The sequence below is a fragment of the Ochotona princeps genome, unplaced genomic scaffold, assembly GCF_030435755.1.
Source record: "Ochotona princeps isolate mOchPri1 unplaced genomic scaffold, mOchPri1.hap1 HAP1_SCAFFOLD_219, whole genome shotgun sequence".
Taxonomy (NCBI): domain Eukaryota; kingdom Metazoa; phylum Chordata; class Mammalia; order Lagomorpha; family Ochotonidae; genus Ochotona; species Ochotona princeps.
The window spans coordinates 140,846-162,333 of NW_026700510.1; the positions used below are offsets into that span (position 1 = coordinate 140,846).

The 21,488-nt window shown below is 45.4% G+C and overlaps 1 pseudogene; it reads right to left on the minus strand.

The window, feature by feature from the left end:
- LOC131479304 (cyclin-dependent kinase 1-like) overlaps positions 1-21,488 on the minus strand; it is a 46,917-nt pseudogene that overhangs the window by 10,171 nt on the left and 15,258 nt on the right.

The following is a 21,488-nucleotide window of genomic DNA, read 5'->3' on the forward strand; positions in this document are numbered from 1 at the left end:
CAGAGCTGGGGAAGTGTGCGTGGAGTTGGTGATAAAGAAAGACACAGACACTGTCACTTGGTGCCTTCTTGCAACAGCTCAAGAAGAAGCTGTCCTTTTTATTTATTCAGACACCTCACAAGCTTCTTCACAAACAAGTAATTATTATATTTTTACTTCAAGACTAAGGGGTCATGTATGGACATTTGGTCATTCTGTCTGTACTTCAGGGCTAAGCAGGTGCCCCTAAGACAATTCTGCAAAGTACTGTATTCATATTCTTCAAAGCAAGCCATTATTCATTCTTCAGTAGCAGCCATGGAGCGACAGCCAGGACTCCAAGGCCAAGGTACATGCGATTACCTGCTAATCAGTAAGACATTCCTACTACATTTCTATTTCTACAATTTACCCATCATTTAACTGGAAATACATGTCACAAGGAAAAAACATCAAAATCCAAGACAAGGGTTTCAAATGTTGAAGTCCCAGAATAACTATAGGCTCTACAACCCTATAAACAATGAAACAATAATTAAAAGCATATTTCTTTAATAAAAACATCCTTAATTCCTTTAGCTAAAAATTATAAATGTGGCCAGAACAGTTACATTTCTATGTCCCAAAGAAATTGCAAAGACAGGATAGCCATTGAGATAACAGTAACTATATTTATTGCCATAGCATTTACAGCTCTTACTCCCATCACTTGCATTAACATTTAGGACATTTATCATGCCCTTTCCCAGAAGGTGTGCTACATGTCTGGGCCAGATTCTGAGGCAATGGTTAAGTACCCAAAAAGGTGTCCAGAAATGGCATGGGCTTAACTGTGCTTGTGTGTAAATTGTCCAAGATACATTCACCAAGACATTATCAGCGACATTAACTCTCAAGCTCACATAGATTACAAAATCATCTCAGAGGGGCCAACAGCAATGGCTCAATAGATTACAGAATTCTTAGTGGGGTGCTTGAGTGTCCATGCAAACAGGAGGTGAAACCACATCAAGGTGGTCAGAGAGAAATCAGCCTGGCCCTGAACACCTGGAAACTCCCCTGGGTGCTGCCAAACAGGGGAGATGTTCTCTTCACACCTTCATGTCGTCCACACCTACTGCATGGACCCCAGAATCTCACGTGAACTAATGGGTGCTTTGGGCAAGCCCAACCCAACCTATAACAGATCCCATCATCACAAACACCAGTGGGTGCTAAAACCTAGTTGGGGCAACTCCTAATAGTTCCCACAAGGCCCACCACAGCCCCAGTTTTTGGTGTGCTGGTGTGTGTTGTGGTCTAGTCAGGTCCATTCCATATCCCACCCAGCTCTTACACACACCCATGGTATTGTACCTCCATTCAGTCCACCCCGCCCCCACACCAGGCCCACATATATGCTACATGTTGTTCAGCCTGGTGCAATGCCAGCCCTGGTTCTCATGCTCATGAGTGAGAGCTGCAGCCTAGCAGGAGAGTGACCGCAGTTCTCCTACCAGCTCCAGACCTTGCCTTTAAGCAGATACTCTGGTTCAACCTAATGTGACTGCACCTAGTCTTACCTTTTGCCAGTGAGCCTTACAGTAAATTCCATCTGGCCTGCACCTGTTTTGGTTCTTGTGTGCACCAGCTGGTATAGTAGCTCAGCCCTGCCCAGCCCTGCCCAGCCCTGCCCCAAACCCAGCATACTTGTCAGCTGACAGATCTTGCAGCCAGTCCACTCCAGTCCAAGCTCTCACACTCACCAGTGGAAGCAGTGGCATAGTAGGGGAGTTCCTGAGGCAGAAAGAGCCATTCCACAGAGGGTTCCTTAAGTGAGGCACCGCCCACTTCCTGGCCCAGAGGCTCAGGGAGAATCAGGTGAGCAGGAAATGAATGCAAATCACTCTGTCAGACCCTGTCAGCAATTCCACCAGTGTCAGAAGATACTCAGTCTCTCCTTTGACAAAAGACAGGAGGTGGCTGTCTCAAGGGGGAGCCCCCATCCCAGGTCCTTGACAATACCCAAGCTCCTCACCATGGGGAAGAAGAGAAAGGAGACTTGTCCAGTTGCAGGGAGTTGTGCCATGGCAATAAGCCTGCTGATGGCCTCCCAGACCACAAGCCAAGAGAGGGGGTTGGATGATCGAGGGGCACTGCCCTCACCCAGAGCACATTCCTACAAGGCATACTGACTGTGGGGAGGAAAGCAGAAAGAGGAAGAATCTAAACCCTGTGTTCAGGCACCACTGTGCTGCTTCCTGGTTGGAGAGAGCAGGAAAGTCCAACACAGGGTGCAATCATGCAAAAGAGCACCTGAGTTTATTTGTGACCAGTGGTGACCCTGCAGGGTAGACAGTGGGGGCGGGGGAGCCCAGAGCTGGGAATCCAGTGTCCCCACTGGTTTGCTCTCTCTCTGCTTCAAGCTGTTTTGTGCCCACACCTCTATTTCCCCCCTTGGGAGTATTCCAAACGGTGTTTTCTTACATTTTGGGTTTTCTCTGGAGAGCTGCAGCTCCCCTGGGATTTGAGCAGGATGCTCCCTTTTCCTCTAGTGCTGCCTCAGCAGCCTCTCACCCTACAGATGTCATTGTGTAACTTACATGTGAGTTACACCATGAAGAATGAGGAGGCCCTGGGGCTACCCCTGACTTTAAAATCTTTTATAGTTTGCTAAAGAGGAACCTGCTGCAAGTGACAGCGGGGAGCAAGAATCCCAGCAATGTAACTATACAGGGAAAAGGCTCAACCCCTTTCCCAAGTCTGCAGTTAGTCCAGTGAATGGAGTGCTCAAGGAATGTTTTTCTGCTGCAGATCCCAGCCAAGAACAGCTAGAGCTAACCAGGATTATGAAGAGTAAGAGGTAATTCTAAGGCAGTGATAGCAGGTTTCCGAGTTACAATGTCTCAGGCAGCTAGGTTTACAACCATTTGACATATAGAAACCTCTGATAAGTTGTTTTGCATTTCTTGATAAAAGTAAAACTAAAGGTATGTTCAGAGTCATTAGTATTGTTTTTTTCTGAGATTTCATGTCAAAAAAGCTGTATACTTAAGTCATAAAGGCATAACTTGGAGACAAGAACAAACTATGTATGTGAACGTATAGCGGAATGCCCCTCACCTCCTATGTGTAAGTACAGTGAAGTTTCAAATGTTGCTCTTTGGCAAGCGTATGACTTTAGATAATAATCACAATAGCCTAATATTTTAGTTTCTGGAGTAAATTAGATAAATTTTTCTGAAACAAACTGGGGGAAATGTAAAAAGAATCAATATTTCCAATTATAAATTTATGTGGTTTTTTTTGGCTTCTTAGAATAAGTAAAAGGCAAGGACCTTTTAAAAAACATATTGTAATAAATTTTGTGCATATAAAATCCCAAAATCGCTTTATAAATTTTCACTAATATGTAAGTTAATGAGAGTAAGACATAACTTTAAGCAATATATGAAAATTTAGATTTAAATTTGAAAAGATGTGTGGGAGGGAGGATCACTGAGGGAGTTTGTTACAGGTGAGGAATGACTCCTGGGGGACTTGCACCAACTAGGCTGCTGCACAGGCAGGTAAGGGAGGGGCTGAGACCAGGTGCTTTGGAGAAGGGAAACTAGAAATTAGAAACTGCTGTGTCTCCTTGGCAGCGATTTCTTAAGAGCTCTGTTTTAATTGACTGGCAGATAAAAGAACATTTATGTCAATTAACATTTTACATCAACCGAAATTAGTTCTGGTTCTTTTTGTTACACACAGAAGGCCAAAGAAAGCAAGTGGCCAGTCCACTTGGTCACATCAGTGCATCCAGCCATGTGGGAGACCCGAGCTGAGCTAGTTAGTATTGACCATCACCCTCTGGTCAAAGGAAAGCTAGGGCTGGGTCCTGCCTGGCAGGGCTCGCCACAGTACCACCAGTGAGTATCAGGCAAGAGGTGGGCCACAGAAGGCTGCACCGTGACACTAACTAGCCATGAGAGCACCGGGTCCGGGAGCAGATTCTGTGGGGGATGTGGGCTCATCCCTGTGGGACTGAAATATCTGCTGGTTTGCAAATTAGACAAAATGACAAATAAGGAGATGCCCCTGTATGGGACTCAATCTTTTTGGATATGCATGTGACTGAGCCTCATGTGGCACAGCAAGAATAGTAGTTTTTTCTGTGAAAGACCTTAGTGTCTGGTCTTTCAGTCCATGAATCCCATAACATTTTCTGGTGCGTTGGCTGGAAAATGGGACAATGGTTTTTATCACCACCTCCCACTAGGACCCGAGCGTTGCTGAGGATGTCTGGGGGATGAGCGGGGAGAGTAAATGCTGTTGGTCCAGTGGATTGTTTGTTCAGTTGGAAATGACATTCCCCCGTGGACTAAGGCAGCCCTAGGAGCACAGTGGAACCCTTGGCACAGTGGTCAGCACTGGCAGGAGCCCAGTTTCAGCTTGTTTGGCAGACTTGCCCTGAGGGGCAGAAGGGAGCTTGGTTATCTCCTGGAGTTACCCAGGTCATGCTGTGAGCTGCTAGAGTGCAGCGATGAAACCACAACTCAGAGTCAAAAGTTGGAGTTGAAAGTAATTTTGGGTTCATATGAATCTAATTTTGAGCTTGATTCAAATGAAGAGATGTTATAATATCATAGCATCTTAAATCATTAAGGTATCATTACTAGGGATAAATTGGGATTAAAGGCAGATGAGTTCCACGCTTCTAAATGTATTCTTAGATCATTTTAACATTTCAAATGCTAAGGATTCTGAGTTTGTTACCAAGTATGTTTTCACAAATTGCCCACATAGGAAACATAGTTTAACACAGGTTTAAATGAATAAGCTTCAAATTTAATGTTTTTAATGAAGAAAATTTAGTCTTAGTGCTAACCTTTTTAAAGATTCATTTTTATTGCACAATAAAATATGCAAGAGGAAGAGAGACAGACAGGAAGATCTTCCTCCATTAATTCTCTCCTCAAGTGATCATAATGGCCAATGCCTAGCTGATCCGATCAGAAGCCAGGAGACAGGAGCTTCTTCTGGTCTTCCACATGGGTGCAGGGTCCCAAGGCTTTGGGCTGTCTTAGACTGCTTTCCCAGGCCACAAGCAGGGACCTGGTTTGGAAGCAGGGCAGCGTTCAAGGTGAGGACACCTGCGTTCAAGGTAATAGGGCACCACACCATTTTCCAGATTATTTATTCTTAATTTGGGGAAGTTTAAAGGATTAAATTTCACAATGTAATTGAAGAAATCAGCAAATGAAAGCTGAGTCACAAGCAAGAGAATGTGTTCCTCATGAGAAATGTTATGAAAAAGAATTTTGGGGACTTGGCCTGTTGTCTTAATTGGCTAATCCTCCACCTTCATGTTCCAGGATCCCACATGACATCTGGTTTATGTCCTGTCTCCTCCTCTTCCCCTCCAGCTCCTAGCTTCTTTTCTGGGAAAGCTGGAGAGGTTGGCCCAGAGTCTGGGACCCTGCACCCATGTGGGAGACCTGGAAGAGGCTCCTGATTCCTGATTTCAGATCAGCTCAGCACCAGTCATTGCAGCCACCTGAGGAGTTAACCAGTGGATGAAGGATCTTTGTCTTTCCTTCTCACTGTAATCTGCCTTTCCAATAGCAAATATAAAACTAAATCTGAGAAAGAGGACTTTTTGATCAAGTAAAGCATTGCTTGCAAAAATGTCATACAAGAGAATAACTATTTAAGGGAAAGATAAGACAAAACTGCTAAAACATTCAAGTGAGTTGCAGAAGGTTTGAGCTAGTAATACAAGGTTTTAGGGGAATATATCTGAGAATTTGAGTGAGAAAATAGACCGTAATTCTTAAAATGTTGTTTATAACTTTGTCTAAAATTTAATATCAAAAGTACACTGACTCAGAATTAGAACCTAGTTGTCAGGAGCCATGTACTATAGCTACACTGAAGCCATTTTGAATATAGACCTATGGGACAGTGGAAAACCCCCAGTTGGCTAGATGCTTGGGAAAGAAGTTATGAAGCTAATCACATGCTTAGCTTCAATTGTTTCTAGCAACTGTTTCAGAATGTGATTGATGCTGTACTTACCGATATCTTGTTACTGATTACCTACGCTATTGTCGATATGTTGGTTACTATTGTTGATATGGTGGCTGCTCAAGAACAATCGGTCTTGAGACCATGGCCTGCGTCCCAGTTTCTCCTTCCCTCCCTGAGCCTTAGTTACTGAAGAATATAAAAACCCTCAGTTGAAATCAATAAACTGACAGCTTGATCAGACCTACTGTCTTGCTGTCCATTCTTCGTGTCTCTTGTCCCTTCATTCTCTCCTAGGTGACTGCAACCCCGTTGACTGTCCTGCTGGATGGGACACCTAGTTTTGTTCATTAATATTCTGTTAAAGCAACAAGTGCTATTTTTGTGTGAGATTGTACTTGTTTGTATTGGAAAAGCAGATTTACAGAGAGCAGAAACAAAAAGATCTCCCACCCACTAGGTTCCTCCCCACTTGGCTGCAATGGCTGTTGCTGAGCTTGGCCATGCAGTAGGACCTGGTGGGAGACTTTGGACACGAAAGCACTGGGCACAGGCAGCTCTTCTCAGAAAGGGAAACACATGGCCTTCATGTCAGGATTAATCAAACACACAAGAAGAAGCTTAATGGAGAAATTATTTTATTACACTACCCTGTGGCCAAATCCACTTTCAGGATGACAGACTTTGAGAATACAGAATTTTTTGCCCCAGCAGAATGCAGATAACACAAAGGCTTAAATCAATTCTTGTCTTATGTGAAGCTAGCAATTGTTAGAATAATTATTCTCATGTTAAGAAAAGAAGGAAAGAAGAGAGAAGACATTAACACAGTGTCTTGATTTATTTTGGTTTATTTACACTCAAGGAAAGCATAAGAAGCGATAGATTTGAGGCCAGGGACACTCTCTTCTGTTATTTTTAACCCGCGGGAGGCACAAAGGAGAGAAAGCACTGTGGATTTCAGTCTGCCTCTTGGTGTTCCAAGGTTAGACACAAGCCCAGGTGTTCTCGCTTGTGAATAGCTCCCTTGTCCACTGATGCACTCAGCTCCTTCAGCCCCACGTGTGCTTTCTGCATTGGAAGAGGTAAGAGGGAGAAAGGAATTCTGAGCAAGCCTTCTCTGTGCTACATGACTACTGGACTATTTCAAAGAACTATTTGAAAGGACCAGTTGAAAGCAGATTTACTGAGAAAGCACAAGATCCACAGAGCAGTTTTACTGAAAGAATGAGATAAAGAGAGAGAGATCCTTCATGTGCTGAAGGACTCCCCAAATGGCCACAACAGCTAGAACTGAGCTGATCTGAAGCCAGGAGCCAGGAGCCTATCCAGGGCCCTAACACCTGAATCATCTTCCACTGCTTCTCCAGGCCACAGACAGGCTTCTCCAGGCCACAGGGAGCTGGATCAGAAGTGGAGCAGCCAGGACACAAACTCACACCTACATATGCTGCTGGTGCTATTTAGGCAGAGGATTAGCCTGTGGAGCCATTCTGGTCCCAGTACGGCAAAATTCTAATCAACAGAATGTCAACAGGTGTCATTTCTTCTGTAAAAATAGACACCGTGGTGCCCAGTGTTTTCCTGCTGTGTTTTGTGCAGGAGAATTCTAGGTCCAGGCAGACTGTAATTGCCACCTGTATGTGATGCCTAGTGAACTCAAGTTAATTGGCCTTCACAAAGTCTGTAAGGCACACAGTATCACCGATCAGTCCAAGGAAGTTATGAGCACTGATCACCCAGGAACGTGGACACGAGCTGATGGGTTGCATGTCAGTGAATATGTAAAGAGGACTGGGAGATGAGCACTGAGAGAAGGAGACAACAGAATGTGATCAAGTGGAGACAAGCGCACTCATGGCTTTGTGAAGCACAAAGCAAAGAGCAACCCCAGTGTATCATATTTCTTGATCAGTTGCTACAGCTTAGTCACGTCCTCAGGCTAAGTTAATGACTGTCTTTGGTGTGGAGAACATCACACAACAGCTTAATGCATCAAACATGCACATGATCTCAGTAAGAGCAACCTGCTATACGCATAGTGGTGTTTGGTGTGGTTTTTGACCCCGTTCGCCTACATGCACAGCCACAGGTTCCAGGCAGCCCTACTCCCAGGTCATGACTCTGAGATAGCTACCTGTGCCCATGTGCTGACAATTTTTCCTGAAGACAAGAGCTTTGAGACACTGGCACGCACAATGCCGTGCTTGGCTTCACTGTGTCTGCACACGCATGCCTCATTGTCTTCCTTGGAGTTTCCTAGCAACCAGCTGCAAGCATGAGAATTAACTTTGGGTCAGACTCTGGGCAGCCTCAGCTGAAGACAGGCTTATGTACAAAGACTTTAACTCTTTTCACACACCTCTCAGCCCCAAGTTTACCTGTAAGAACTCCCACCGCTGACTCCAAAGGGAGCCCAGGAATTTACCATAGACACTTGGTCCCTTGCCAGACACTTTTCAAGCAAACACTACTTTCTTTCCTCACCGCAGGGTCAATGTTGGGCCTGCTGTGTGTGTGTGAGAGGACCAGGTTTGGGGCTCCATAGCCACACCTCCCACCAGCTGAGGGTATTTTATACAATTAGAGGAAGAAAGGAAATAGAATTTTCATGGTTTGACCTCTCCATGGTTTTCAGGAACCACTGTATTATGAGTTTCCCATTTTCTCTTAGCTCTGTTGCCACACAAATATGGCCCCACCTGGCCAGAATCCAAGTCTGAGTTCACACTGGAGAGCTTCCTAAAATGTCACCATGCTGACAACCCGAGCTTGCAAGAAGTGAGCATGATGGCTTAATGAGAATATTCTTTCTGTTACATATGTTTTAAAAACCATTGTGAAGACAATTGAGTGTAAGCAGATGAGTGCCGCAGTGTACTGTAGTAGCTGGGTTCCTTGCCTTTACATGCCCGGATCCCATACGGTTATAATTCCTGCAGTCCTGCTTTTGTCCAGCTCCCTGCTTATGGCCTGGGAAGGCCGTGGAGGATGGCTGAGGGCCTTGGGACGCTGCACCTATATGGGAGACCTGGGAAAGGCTCTTGGCTGCTGCCTGGGGATTGTTTCCGCTCCAGCCATTGTAACCACTGGGGAATGAGTTAGCAGACAGAGGATCCTGCTGTCTGTCCTCCTCTCTTTTATCTTACTTTCAAATATAAAAGAAATGAAACTTAAAAATAATAAAGCAGATATTGTTACACATTTAGCATATTGCCCTTTCTATGAATACGAAAAAAAAGAACAGGTTCAAGCAAGCCTAATGGAGAAATCTCTGCTCTCAATGGCACCCAGGGCAGCTAGTGGAGCAGTTGAGATCGGGGCTTGCTGAGAACAGTTCTTGCCTGTAATAAAAGGTGACTGTCCTTGGAATATATTCATGACACTGAGACTCTCCCAGTGTAAATGGCTCCCCAGGCCACCATGGAAGTCACTGGTGGTGCCTGTTGCCATGACTGCATCTGAGACATGTGGCCTGCTGTCTCTGCTCTCAGCTTCTCTCTGCTCTCAGCTTCTCACTGCTCTCTGTCCTTCTTTCCCTCCACTCCCCATCCATTAGGCCCCACGCCCCTGTTTCCTGCTCATTCACATGGGACCTGGATCCCCTTTTGCTTATCCATGTCCCCTTTTCCCACAATGAAGAGACCTGCCTAGGTTGCCTGTTACCTCGGAAATCAGTCTGATTGAGAAATCACAGTGGAATTCACTCAGTGGTCAAGTTGAGGATGGGAATCCAAAACAAACTGGTGGATACTTGAAATTGCTCATCTACTAGCCTATGTGTGGCTGCAGCATCTATGCTTTTGCTGCAAGGGATCAAGGGGAAAGAGTGAGAGTGAGCATGAGAGAGAGAGACATGGGGTGGTTGTAGATTTGTAGGTTGTTTAGATTGTATTTGTCATTGTATCTGACATTCTTGTAAGTACCATGTAAGCATGAATACTCATGAATGGAACTGCTTGTCAAAATCATGTCCTGCTGAGTGTGGTGACCTACATCCCACCTTAGTGAGTGGTTTATGTGTTAATAGGATCTGAAAACAACTGTGTTTTTAATGAAGTAAGGTTAATGAAGCATAGTTAAAACTGATCTAACTTGTTAGAAAGGCTCTAGAGGTTCACTGGCTTCTACGATGCTGATTTTTCTAGGCTCCTGGCTGACCCTAGTTGGTGGTCTTGGGGAGTTGAAGAAGCTGTACTTGCTGGGAATGCACTGCAGAGCCTCTTCCCAGAGTGCACACTGGCCGACTGGGCCTCTCAAGGGTTTAGATCTGGTGTTGGTCCCTGCATTTGGTGCTTTGTCTTTGGAGGTGACAGAAGGAAAGGAAGAATCGTGTTGTCTGAGCTGTCACTGCTATTCAGTCATACTGGGAGAGAAGAGTAGCCCTGCCCCCCCCCGAGTCCCTTAGGGGCTGATGGGGTGCCCAGAGCCCATGGCAGCATTCTCCCCTCTGCTGCCGTTCTGCACAACTCAATTGGTTGGAGGGCACGCCCAGGAGGGAGTGTGCTTAGTGAAATCTGTGGGCTCATTCCTTAATTATTTATAGAAATAAAAATTAGAGATAGATTCTAGAGAAGTTTTTCAACAAGTGATTGTGAAAAGAAGGAAAGGAAAGCAGATGGGGTGTTCCTGAGTGGGAGCTTCAGGGAGCGTGTTGAGTGTCATGGGTTTAGAGGAGTTCCCTGAGACCTCATGCGTTGCTCAACTGGGCAGGCGTTTCTCTGGAGAAATCTTCCCCACTGGTGGTCTCTAATTAGGAAATAGCTGGATAGTTCCTGTGCTGCCCACTGGAAAGTGTGATTGGGCTGGTCATCTGGTTAGAGACCAACAGTGACCTTCCTGAGAGCAAGTTTGGCAAGGTTCCCTTCTCACTGAGGTGTGTGGTGTCTCAGAATTTAACACTATTCAATTATGTTTCCCAATACTCATAGTGTGTACAAAAAAGGGGCAGTGAGATGGTGGCCTGGGGGAATGACCTCATAAGTCTTTTTTTTTATAAGATTTTTCTTTTTATTACAAAGCCAGATATACAGAGAGGAGGAAAGATGGAGAGGAAGATCTTCCATCCGATGATTCACTCCCCAAGTGATGGCAACGGCCAGTGCTCTGCCAATCTGGAGCCAGGAGCCAGTAACTTCCTCCAGGTCTCCCATGTGGGTGCAGGATCCCAAAGCATTGGGCCATCCTCGACTGTTTTCCCAGGCCACAAGCAGGGAGCTGGATGGGAAGTGGAGCTGCCGGGATTAGAACCAGCACCCATATGGGAACCCGGCGTGTTCAAGGTGAGGACTTTAACTGCTAGGCCATGCTGCCGGGCCCAACACCATAAGTCTTACCCCTGGATCTGACATTCATTTTAGAGGGCTTGAATAGCCTTTGGGAGTTAGATAACGCTAAGGGAACAGCGCCTTGTTGGAGCAGTCTGAGCTTCTGCTTACAGTGCTGGTAGCTGGTATCCCATATGGGCACAGGTGCATGGTCCAGCTGCTTCCCTTCTGATCCAGCTCCCTCTGTCTCCTGGCCTTAAATCATCCCAGGCCCAGCCAGTGCGGCCATTGGGGGAGTAAACCAGCAGATGGGAGACCTCTCTCTCTCTCTCTCTCTCTCTCTCTCTCATTTTATCTTTCAAATAAATAGATCTGATGTTTTTTCTTCATAAAAGATGAAAAAGGAGACTAATGTGATTATGAAGGTGGAGACTGAGGCTGTGTCCATGGCCTGGGAATTGCTGAGTGGCCAGCAATCAGTGCTGCTGGAGAGCCCTGCAGCAGGTCTCCTGTCACAGCCTCAGAAGGGACCATGATCCTGGCCTGTAATTTGGCTTCTGGCTGCCAGATGGACGTGTGTCATTCTATGCTTGTGGTACTATGTTATGGTAGCTTTTGTGGTGTGCCTAGTCTGCCTTGTAGCCTCACCTAACCAGAGGACATGTGAGGATTCTAATCCACTTACCTGCTCCCTGACATGCAGAGGTGCTAAGCAGCTTACCTGCCTAATCTGCCTAGCACGGGAGTGGCACCAGCTGCCTGTAGTCGGCATGCCTTGCCTGAGCCCCTGCACTTGAACATGGCCCTGATGGGCAGGGAAGAGAGACAGCTGTGCAGTGCTACTGCATGGTGTCCTGGAGATATTGGCAGGCTAGGCAGAGTAAAGCCTTGTGGAAGCTGCCAGCCCCTGCTCTGTTCCCAGCTGTAAACTCACACAGCTTCTATTGTTAGCTGGTATTGTCCAAGTGGAGGCATCTGTGAGAGCTTTGGGGACAGGAGACTTTGGCCTCCTTGTTCTTGTCCTGTTGGGATCACAGGGGTTGATTCTATTGTACACAAATGCACTCAGGTGGCCGTCAAGAACCAGGTGCCCTATATTCTTGTTGGGACTCCACAAACTCCAACCTTTAAGGCATCATCAAATGACTGCCCTCACCTCCCGGTGCTGATGTGGTTTGGCAGCAAAAGCAGCACTCTCTGCCACCGCACACCACCCTGCAATACAGGAGAAATAGGAAAAAATGGAAACATTTATCCTACCCCCATTTCTCCCCCATTCCTCCACACCTTGACCCTCCACAAACCAATCAGAGGTCCACATGGGCATGCATCCCACTCAACTATGTAAACAATATTCAAAACAAAAATTGAAAAGGTCAGAGTTATTGTGAGAATAAGGAAGGAAGAGAGAGAGACAGAGAGAGAGAGAGAATTTACTATTGCTGTTTCATTTCCAAATGGCCAAAACATCCAGTACTGGGCCATGGACAAAGCTAGGAGATAGGAGCTAGAAGCTGCAATTTTCTCCCATACCATGGAGGGGCCCAAGCACTTGGGTCATGCCCCACACCTTGTCATGTTCTTTAGAAGGGAGCTGACTCAGGAGAGGAGCAACCAGGACTCACGCTGGCACACATATGGGATACCAACTCAGCTTAACCTACCATACCACAGTGCTGACCCTATAGAGCACTGATTTCTATTTTCTCTCCACTGCAGTTAGGAAAGACATTGGTATGATGACAATTTTCTTAAGTTTTGAGACTGATTCCCAAACTAACAGGTGGTCCCATTTGTAGACTGCTCCATGGCAGCTGAGAAGAATGTGCGTTCAGCAGCTCCTAGGCGGCGTGTCCTGTAGGGCTGGTGCGTCCATTTGCCGGTGCAGTGATCGAAGCTTGGTGCTCCTCACTGACTTCCTGTCTGATTGCTCTCTCCTTTGCTGAAACTGAGCTGTGGCATCTCCCTCTACTGCTTCCATCACTGCTTCTCACTTACCTCTGTCAGTTTTTGCTTCAATATTCATATTCACAGTCAATGTTTATTGCAGGCTCTTGTGCTGGAAGAGAGAAATTCTACATCTGGCATATATATACAATACCTTTTATTCAGCAGATGAGAAAAACACGCACACACGGCTTGCCTGCATAGAGAGGTATCCGTCATGAATGGAAAATGGGCCCAGAAAACAAAAGTAGTGGAGGAAGAGGAGAGAAAACACACCATTGCCTCCTGCAGTTGAGCGAGCTCTGACTCATCAATGTGGTCTGGGCTGTAGCAGTCACACTGAGCCTTTTAGAAACATACAAGCTGATCAGCCTCCAGCTTCCTGAGTGCCACCAGCTGAGCTGGACACAGCACTAACAGAGGCAGCCATAAGGACAGAGAGAGGGGCCCGGCGTGAAGGCCTGGTGGCTAAATGCAAACAACACTGTCTCAATTGAATTCCTTGTGGGGTGGTTAAGTGTCCATGTAAAAGGTGGTGAGACTGTGTCAAGATGGTTGGAGAGACATCCGCTGAGCCTTGCTAAACAGTTGGAAGCTCCTCTGGGTGTTGCTGAACAAAGGAGCTGTTCTCTTCACACCTTTGTGTCATTCACAACCACTGCATGGACCCCAGCACCTGGCATCCCCGGGTATCCAATATGGACACCAGGTCATGTCCATCAGCTGCTCCACTTTCCATCCAGCTCCCTACTTGTGGCCTGGGAAAGCAATCAAGGATGGCTCAAAGCCTTGGGACGCTGCACCCGCATGGGAGATCTGGAAGAATCTCCTGGTTCCTGGCTTCAGATTGGCTTAGATTTGTCTGTTGTTGCCACTTGGGTAGTGAATCAACAGACAAAGGCTCTTATCTCTACTTCTTCCCTCTGTAAATCTGACTTTTCAATAAAATAAAGTCTTTAAAAAAAAAAGAAGTATTAGGGGCCATAGAAGCTAGAAATTATTCTGTGGATTTAAGCCACATAAAGCTCTTTTCTGTTACAATGTTCCACTTTTCCATCATAGTATCATTGACTCCCTTTTTACAGGCTAAATACTAAATGAGTCACACGGGATGGCTTGCTGCTGCCAAAGAAGAGGGCAAGAGTACAAGAACTGACCCACGCTGGGAAACTCCCCTAGGAGGCCAGCTGTGCTGTGCCTACATGGCATATGATCATCGACGGTGTGGCTAGCTTTGACACAGAAGAGCAAGAAGCGGGTCTCCAGGCTGCTAGCCCAGCAGAGCCTCTAGCTCTGGAGGAGAGGCCCAGGGTGAAGACCCCTGAAAGGCTCACGTGGCCAGAGTGGCTTTAAATGCACGGCCTGTTGCCAAGTGCTCCCTAGCCGGGACATCCTTGAGGAACAAGTGAAGAACGGAGTCAGGGAGAGCTGCAGTGGCCGCAGTTTTGATCTTGCCTTTGCCTGGAAGAAGTCAAAGAATCATTGAAAAAATATGTCAAAAAAAAAAAAAAAAAGGAGAAAGAAGAAAAATCAGGCAGAGTACATGTACATACAGTAGGCAGAAGTGTTTTTGCATGAGGAAAACATCAAGTAAATAAGCAAAGTTGATTTGAGCCCCTGAGAAAGAGGACAGGCAGCAGTTTTGCTTTTCATTGCACAAACCCAACACCTACAGGCCCCTGAGCCCCTGGCAGATGGCATCTGCTCTTCACCACAGACAGAAAGGAAGGCAGACCCTAGCAGGAAGGCCATATGCCCTCCCAACAGTACTGAACACCCTCATGTTACCACCATGTGGTGAGAGGAAACTCACTCCCTGAAGTACAAACTGCTGTGGTCTGCAATTAAAGCAGGTGATGGTTAACAGGTAGAACAGCATCCCCAAACACTCAGGAGCCATGGTTGGAGAAAAGTTGGATTAGTGGGATATTTGCTTGGTTGATAACACTAGGGCCAGTGTCCTGTCCATGCCATGCCAGCAAATTGGAGCAAAGCATTTTAGCAGAGCAGGCTGTGCTCCCGTTCTTAGATGATCCAGCTTCAGAGGAGTCACACGCCCTCTAGCTGCGGTCCTTGGCTCCCTTCTGTAGGGAGCAAGACAGGCCAGAGGGCTCTCGGCCCCTGAGGAAGCCTGCCCGTGCAGCCAAGGCCGGGCCAGCTCCTTTCCCTGAAGGGAAGGCCTCAGGCTCTGTTCTCACGTGTTCATGCCCAGGAGGTGCTGAATAGGAAACTACAGCTCCTCCAAGAACCAGCCATCTCCAGTAGAACCTTTACTCCACTTTTCCTTTAGAGAACGTTTCCATGATGTAAATGAAGAATGAAGCGTCTTTATTTGTTAATATATATATATTTTTAAAGTCAGATATACAGAGAGGAGGAGAGACAGAAAAAAGAATCTTGTCTGATGACTCACTTCCCAAGTGGCTGCAATGACCAGAGCTGAGGTAATCTGAAGCCAGGAGTCTGGAGCTGCCTCCAGGTCCCCCACATGGGTGCAAGGTACCAAGGCTTTGGGCCACCTTTGACTGCTTTGCAAAGCAGGGAACTGGATGGGAAGTAGGGCTGCCAGGATTAGAACTGGCTCCCTTAAGAATCCCAGCGTGAGCAAGGCAAATACTTTAGCCAATAGGCTACTGTGCCGGGCTCGGAATGAAGCTTCTCTCCTCAGTGTGAGCAGGGGTCGGAGGCCAGAGGCACACAGGCTGTTTGCCAGGCAGTCTTGTTCAACATTCATATAATTTTCATCCTGGGGGCACATGTATCCATAGTGAATCTTCACAGTGCATACACTTTTATTACAGAATGAAGCATTCTGTGATAAAACAGCGGTGGAGACACTTTGAATGCAAACAAAACTGCAAGGATTTTGCAAAAGTAGGTTTGTACTTCAACAAATGAGTGCATATTTTGTTAGCTGATGTCAGATGAAGGGCTTGTGATCCATACTCTGAGTGCTGCTGATAGAATAGCGGCTAGAAAGAGTCTTGTATTTCCTGATGAGGTTGGGAGTTCTGAGAGAGGCTAACTCCTAGGCACTGTGGTAGCTTAGACTGCCTGCCTTTGTTAAGATTTTCTTATAGTGACACAGGCTCACTGGCCTGGAATGAAGGTGAGCATTGCAATCCAAGGCAGCCATCTTCATGACCCTTACAGAATCAAGTGAAGGCTGGTCTCCAGATAGAAATAAGATCCTGCGCGGCCACTCCAGTCCGTTAGTGAAACTGGGGTGCCAACACTAAAGAGAATACCCAGGCATTAAAACCCCTAGATACTCGGGAAATGCATCTTGCTGAGGTTCCCTCCTGCCCACCCCTCAAGAGGGCAGGGCACAATTGAACACACCGCAGCAACTGCCTGTGGGACACAGAAGAGTGCAGGTGGAGAGATGGACACAGACCACAGGAGCGAGCTTCACATTTGCAGAATGCTGAACAACAACTCAGCAGGAATTGAGGATGGAGATGACTGAATCGACTGAGCACTTGGGATGCTCTGCTTTGTCCTCCCATTGAGTCCTCTACCTCAAGACCATTTCATTTCATGTGCACTCGAACACCTGTTCCTAAGCTCTTGCCCAGAGCAGATACTGCGCTCTCTGTCCTCACCTTTGCTACTTCCTCTTCTCCTCGCACCCACAGGCTCATCAATGTGTGCTTGATGCAGAAAGCAAAATCATATAGAACACAAATGATATGAATTGTAATATCCATGTCCCCCTTGGTCCCACTCACTTTCTTCAGCAGCCATTTGCTGCATGTTTCTGCATCATATTTAAGCACTGACCTTTCCTTACATGCCTCCTCACATCCTTACCTGCACGTTATCTAGTGGGAGGACAAGAGTGCTATCTGGAGGAAATCAAAGCAGCTGAAAGCTGTTCCTCAGCTCTCCTGGGCAATGCACACATAGATGAACAGAAGCTGCTTCTACAGTCACAGTGGGAAGGATGGAACCCGTCATCAATCATCCGAGACACTCAAATCTATGTCTAAGCAGGTGCCCCGAAGCCATACGGCATTTCAAGCTCAATCACCTAGGACTGAAAAATCTAAACATTTTTGGAAAACCTCATTGCATATTTTTAAAGATTTATTTTTTTATTGCAAAGTCAGATATACAGAGAAGGAGAGACAGAGAGGAAGATCTTTCATCCGTTAATCCATGCCTCAAGGGGCTGCAGTGGCTAAAGCTGTGCTGACCCAAACCTAGGAGCCAGAAGTCTCTTCCAGGTCTCCCATGTGGGTACAATGGTCCCAAGGCTTTGGGGCATCCTTGACTACTTTCCCAGGCCACAAGCAGAGAGTTGGTTGGGAAGCAGGTCTAATGGGATTAGAACCAGCACCCATGCGGGATCCCAGAACATTCAAAGCAAGGATTTAACTGCTAGGCTAGTGCACCAGGCCCTTGTTGCATATTTTATTTGCTTGCTGTTTAATCTTATTTAGTTTTGTGTGCTCACATAGAAAAATTGTCATTCTTCACCTGCACAAATCTATAAGGTTGTTGTGGAGTGTGACAGAGATCAACAGGATCAAAGTGTAGGATATATTTTTTCAAAGTGTAGGATATTAAGAGGAATCTTTATTTCTGAAGCTTGGTGACAGCAGCTCCCGTTACACACCTGGAGCAGTAGAAGGCAGGGTTTTTTTCTTTTTAAAAGATTTATTTATTTATTTATTTTATTGGAAAGGTAGATATACAGAGAGGAGGAGAGACAGAGAGGAAGATCTTCCGTCCTATGGTTTACTCCCCTAGCGGCTGCAACAGCTGGAGCTGAGCCAATCCAAAGCTAGGAGTCCGGAGCCTTTTCCAGCTCTCCCACTTGGGTGCAGGGCCCCAAAGACTTGGGCTGTCCTCGACTGCCTTCCCAGGCCACATGCAGGGAGCTGGATGGGAAACAGGGCTGCTGATATTAGAACCGGCGCCCATGTGGGATCCCGGGTGTGCAAGGCGAGGACTTTAATCACTACACTATTGCGCCGATCTGAAAGCTCAAGCAGGAAGGGACTTACTCAGTTTTCCTATAGTTTACTTAATCTAATACAGTAGCAGCCAGGAGGGGCCGGGTGTGCGGAGCCTCCGGAGTAATTTCTGCTCTGTCAGTTGTGGATGGTGCAGAAGACAGGAGAGGCAGTGTGCACGTTCTGCACCTTCAATTAACATGAATGGCGCGAGAGGAGGCAGGAAGGGCGGGGTGCGGAAGCTCCATTCTCGTGCCCTGTCCACTGTCAGTTAACCTGACGAGCAGCGCGTGCCATTGATAGTGGTGCCTCATTACATGGTGGAATAGAAATGAGAATAACTCAGCTTTCAAATGTTGCTCTATATGAGTTACAGCTCTTACCCATTTAAAATTAGTAAAGCTTGAAGCTGCATTATGGCAGGTGGGCATCTGCGGGTGTACATACAGTCGGTTATCTTGAATTGATTTACCATGTGTTCCTTCCTCATGGCTGTGCATAGAAGAGGAGTGTGTGCGTAAACTCATCGGAGACATGAGGCAGGCTGCAGCTGCTTTTGTTTTTGTCTGGCTAACGATTTCCCCCTCTTTTTCGTAAAAATACCAGCGTTGCTGTGGGGAGCCATGCAGTTGGGTCGGATGGCATGGGTGTGTGATGAGCACTGCTCCTTGGTTAGCAAGGCTACGAGGAGTTTCTAGCAGCGAGGCAAGGCCCGGCGGAATGTCTCTGGTCACCTCATCGCTGCCTCACCCCGTTGTATGGACACTCAATCACCTCTCTGATGTTTCATAGAATTCTCCTGAGGGTGGTGCTGCTGTTTTTCTGCTAATGGGAAGTGATTCCTGTAACTAGTATGATACCTCAAATTGATCAATCATGTTATGATAAAAACATCTTTAGCGACGTAAGGCTATGACACACAGCTAAAAGTATACAATAGTACAATTGAGCCCACAATGTCTCCAAAAATCCTGTTATGTGCCCACTTTTGTCCTGGAATTTGCCCTAGTATAAATAATGTTTTCATTAAGAAATGGCTTGATAATATCTTGGAACTGATGGCAATCATGGAGGTACAAAGAGTTTGTTTACCATGCGCCTTGAACTGTTACAACACATGATATGATGTATTCTAGTTTCTCACCACAGAAAGCAAAAGTATATGGGGCATCTTCTAAAGGGAAACAAACGTGAACCCCCCTCAAAATGGCTTAAATCTCTATCTTATATTGGCACTTATGTTTAGGGAAAGAAAACAGTTTATATAGATAAAAGGAAGTTTTTTGTAAAGGCCCTCTGTAGATTGGCTGAGCTGCCTTGAGCCCTTTCACTGCCCTTTAACAAAAGAACAAAAAACAATTGAATCAGCAGTAGGTGAAGGTGACGGTAATTAATGCATGACTTGATTATAAGATTTAGCAAAGAACCTATGTTACATGCTTTTATAAGATCCTTTCATTTATAATCTTTTAATTCAATAATCTTTTAATAATATCTTAATCAATCTTAGTTTGTGTTTAGTAGAAATTGATTTTGAGTATAAGATTAATTTTGAGTATAAGTAAACTACTTCTCACTATGTAACTGCATGTGCTGCCAACCGTGGAATTCCTGGCTTCAGCCAGGTCACTGCAGATTTCAATGAGTAATGGTTTGCCAAAAATGTTTTCTTTAAAGTAAATAATATGTTAGGATTGTTTTTTACATTTTCTTAACCATGATGTAAAAATGAAACAATTGGATATTGTGCAAAAGTTTGTGATGATTTGTGTGTAAATAAAGAAGGCAACTTTTCTGAGTTGTCCATTATGAGTATCAAGCCATAGTGGTCTGTGTCTTCTCATTTCCTCTTACAGTCTCGCCGATCCACGCATCCTTTGCAAGCTCTCAGTCAGCTGGAGCTGGTCTCCGGCACGTTGCAACTCTGACATGGGCAAGTGAGCGGTTCAATTTTTTTTTTTTAAATTATTATATATTTTATTTTACAACTGTTCTACGTAACATATAATATATGTATTATATATAACATGCTATATTATAGTATACATATAATATAATATTATCCTGGCTATTTAGTCCAGAAAATAACAAATAACATAAATTCCAGTGGTACATCTGTGGCCAAATTTTCTTTCCTTATTGATCTGCTTTTGTTCACTTATTAGAATAGAATGTTATTAATAGTCAAACAAAGGTAACAATGACTTTATTATGTAAATAATATTGCACTCAAAAATAATTTCAAATTGATTAATAGGTATTTGGCCGTGCTAGCCCTATTTTTTTTTTATTGTTAATTATTTTGCATCATGTGACAGTTTCATAGGCTCTGGGAATCCCCCCTCCCCTCCCCCTCCCCTCCCCCCAGTGGATTCCTCCACCTTGATGCAGCATTACAGTTCAAATTCAATCAAGATTCTTTCATTGCAAACATATACCAAGCATAGAGTCCAGCTACTTATTGTCCAGATGGGTTGAACAGTTTCTTGGGGAGACCATTTCTGGTCCGAAGTTAGAGCTGGTAGAATATCATCACAGTCAATTAAGAGTCCCAATATAACATCAACAGCAATTTGCAATGTTATGGAATTGACATGGTTTTGAGTAGCCAGTGTATTAAAAAGAAAAAAAAAAAAAAGGAAAACAAGTCCTAGCCACCACCTATGATTAGCTCATTGACATTTCAATTTTAGTTCATATACAGGACCGGCTGCTCTATACCTTAAAATGGCCATAAGGCACCATTCAGCTGTTTCGTGTCCATTTCATCTTAGTATTTAGCCAGTTGTTGTGTTGAAGAAAAATTTTGCTGACCTTGGCAGATTTTAGGATAATCCAGACTGGCTTGTAACTCTAACAAGATATATGTCAACATTTTAGGTGCAGAACATTTTTTTTTTTGGGGGGGGTGGGTGTGCAGGAAAATCCTCAACACCATGGTGAGGAGTAACTAATCTTTGTGACCCACCCAGCGAGGCATGAGCCAATCCATGCCAGCTCTTCCCTGTCAGATTTCAAGTTCTACTTTCTTATGTTTATTTATTTTAGGTTTTTTTTTTTTTTTTTTTTTTTTTTTTTTTTTTAGTTTGTATGATTGTTTGCTGTGAGGGGTTGTCGAAGCGATCCCGATGGTCATTGCGGGGGGGGGGGGTCCAGAGGTGGAGCCAGGCTCGGTCCAGAGAAAGCTCTCCTCCCTGGTCCCGAAGGACGTTTATTGTTCTTCTGTTTCTGCGGACCACTCAGGGCTTCTGGTTGTCTTTCCGATGACGTTGGTTTCTGCACGGTAGTGTTTGGACTACTTCCATCCCCTGTGGAAGCTCCGCTTGGGGGTGGGTGACCTCAGAGT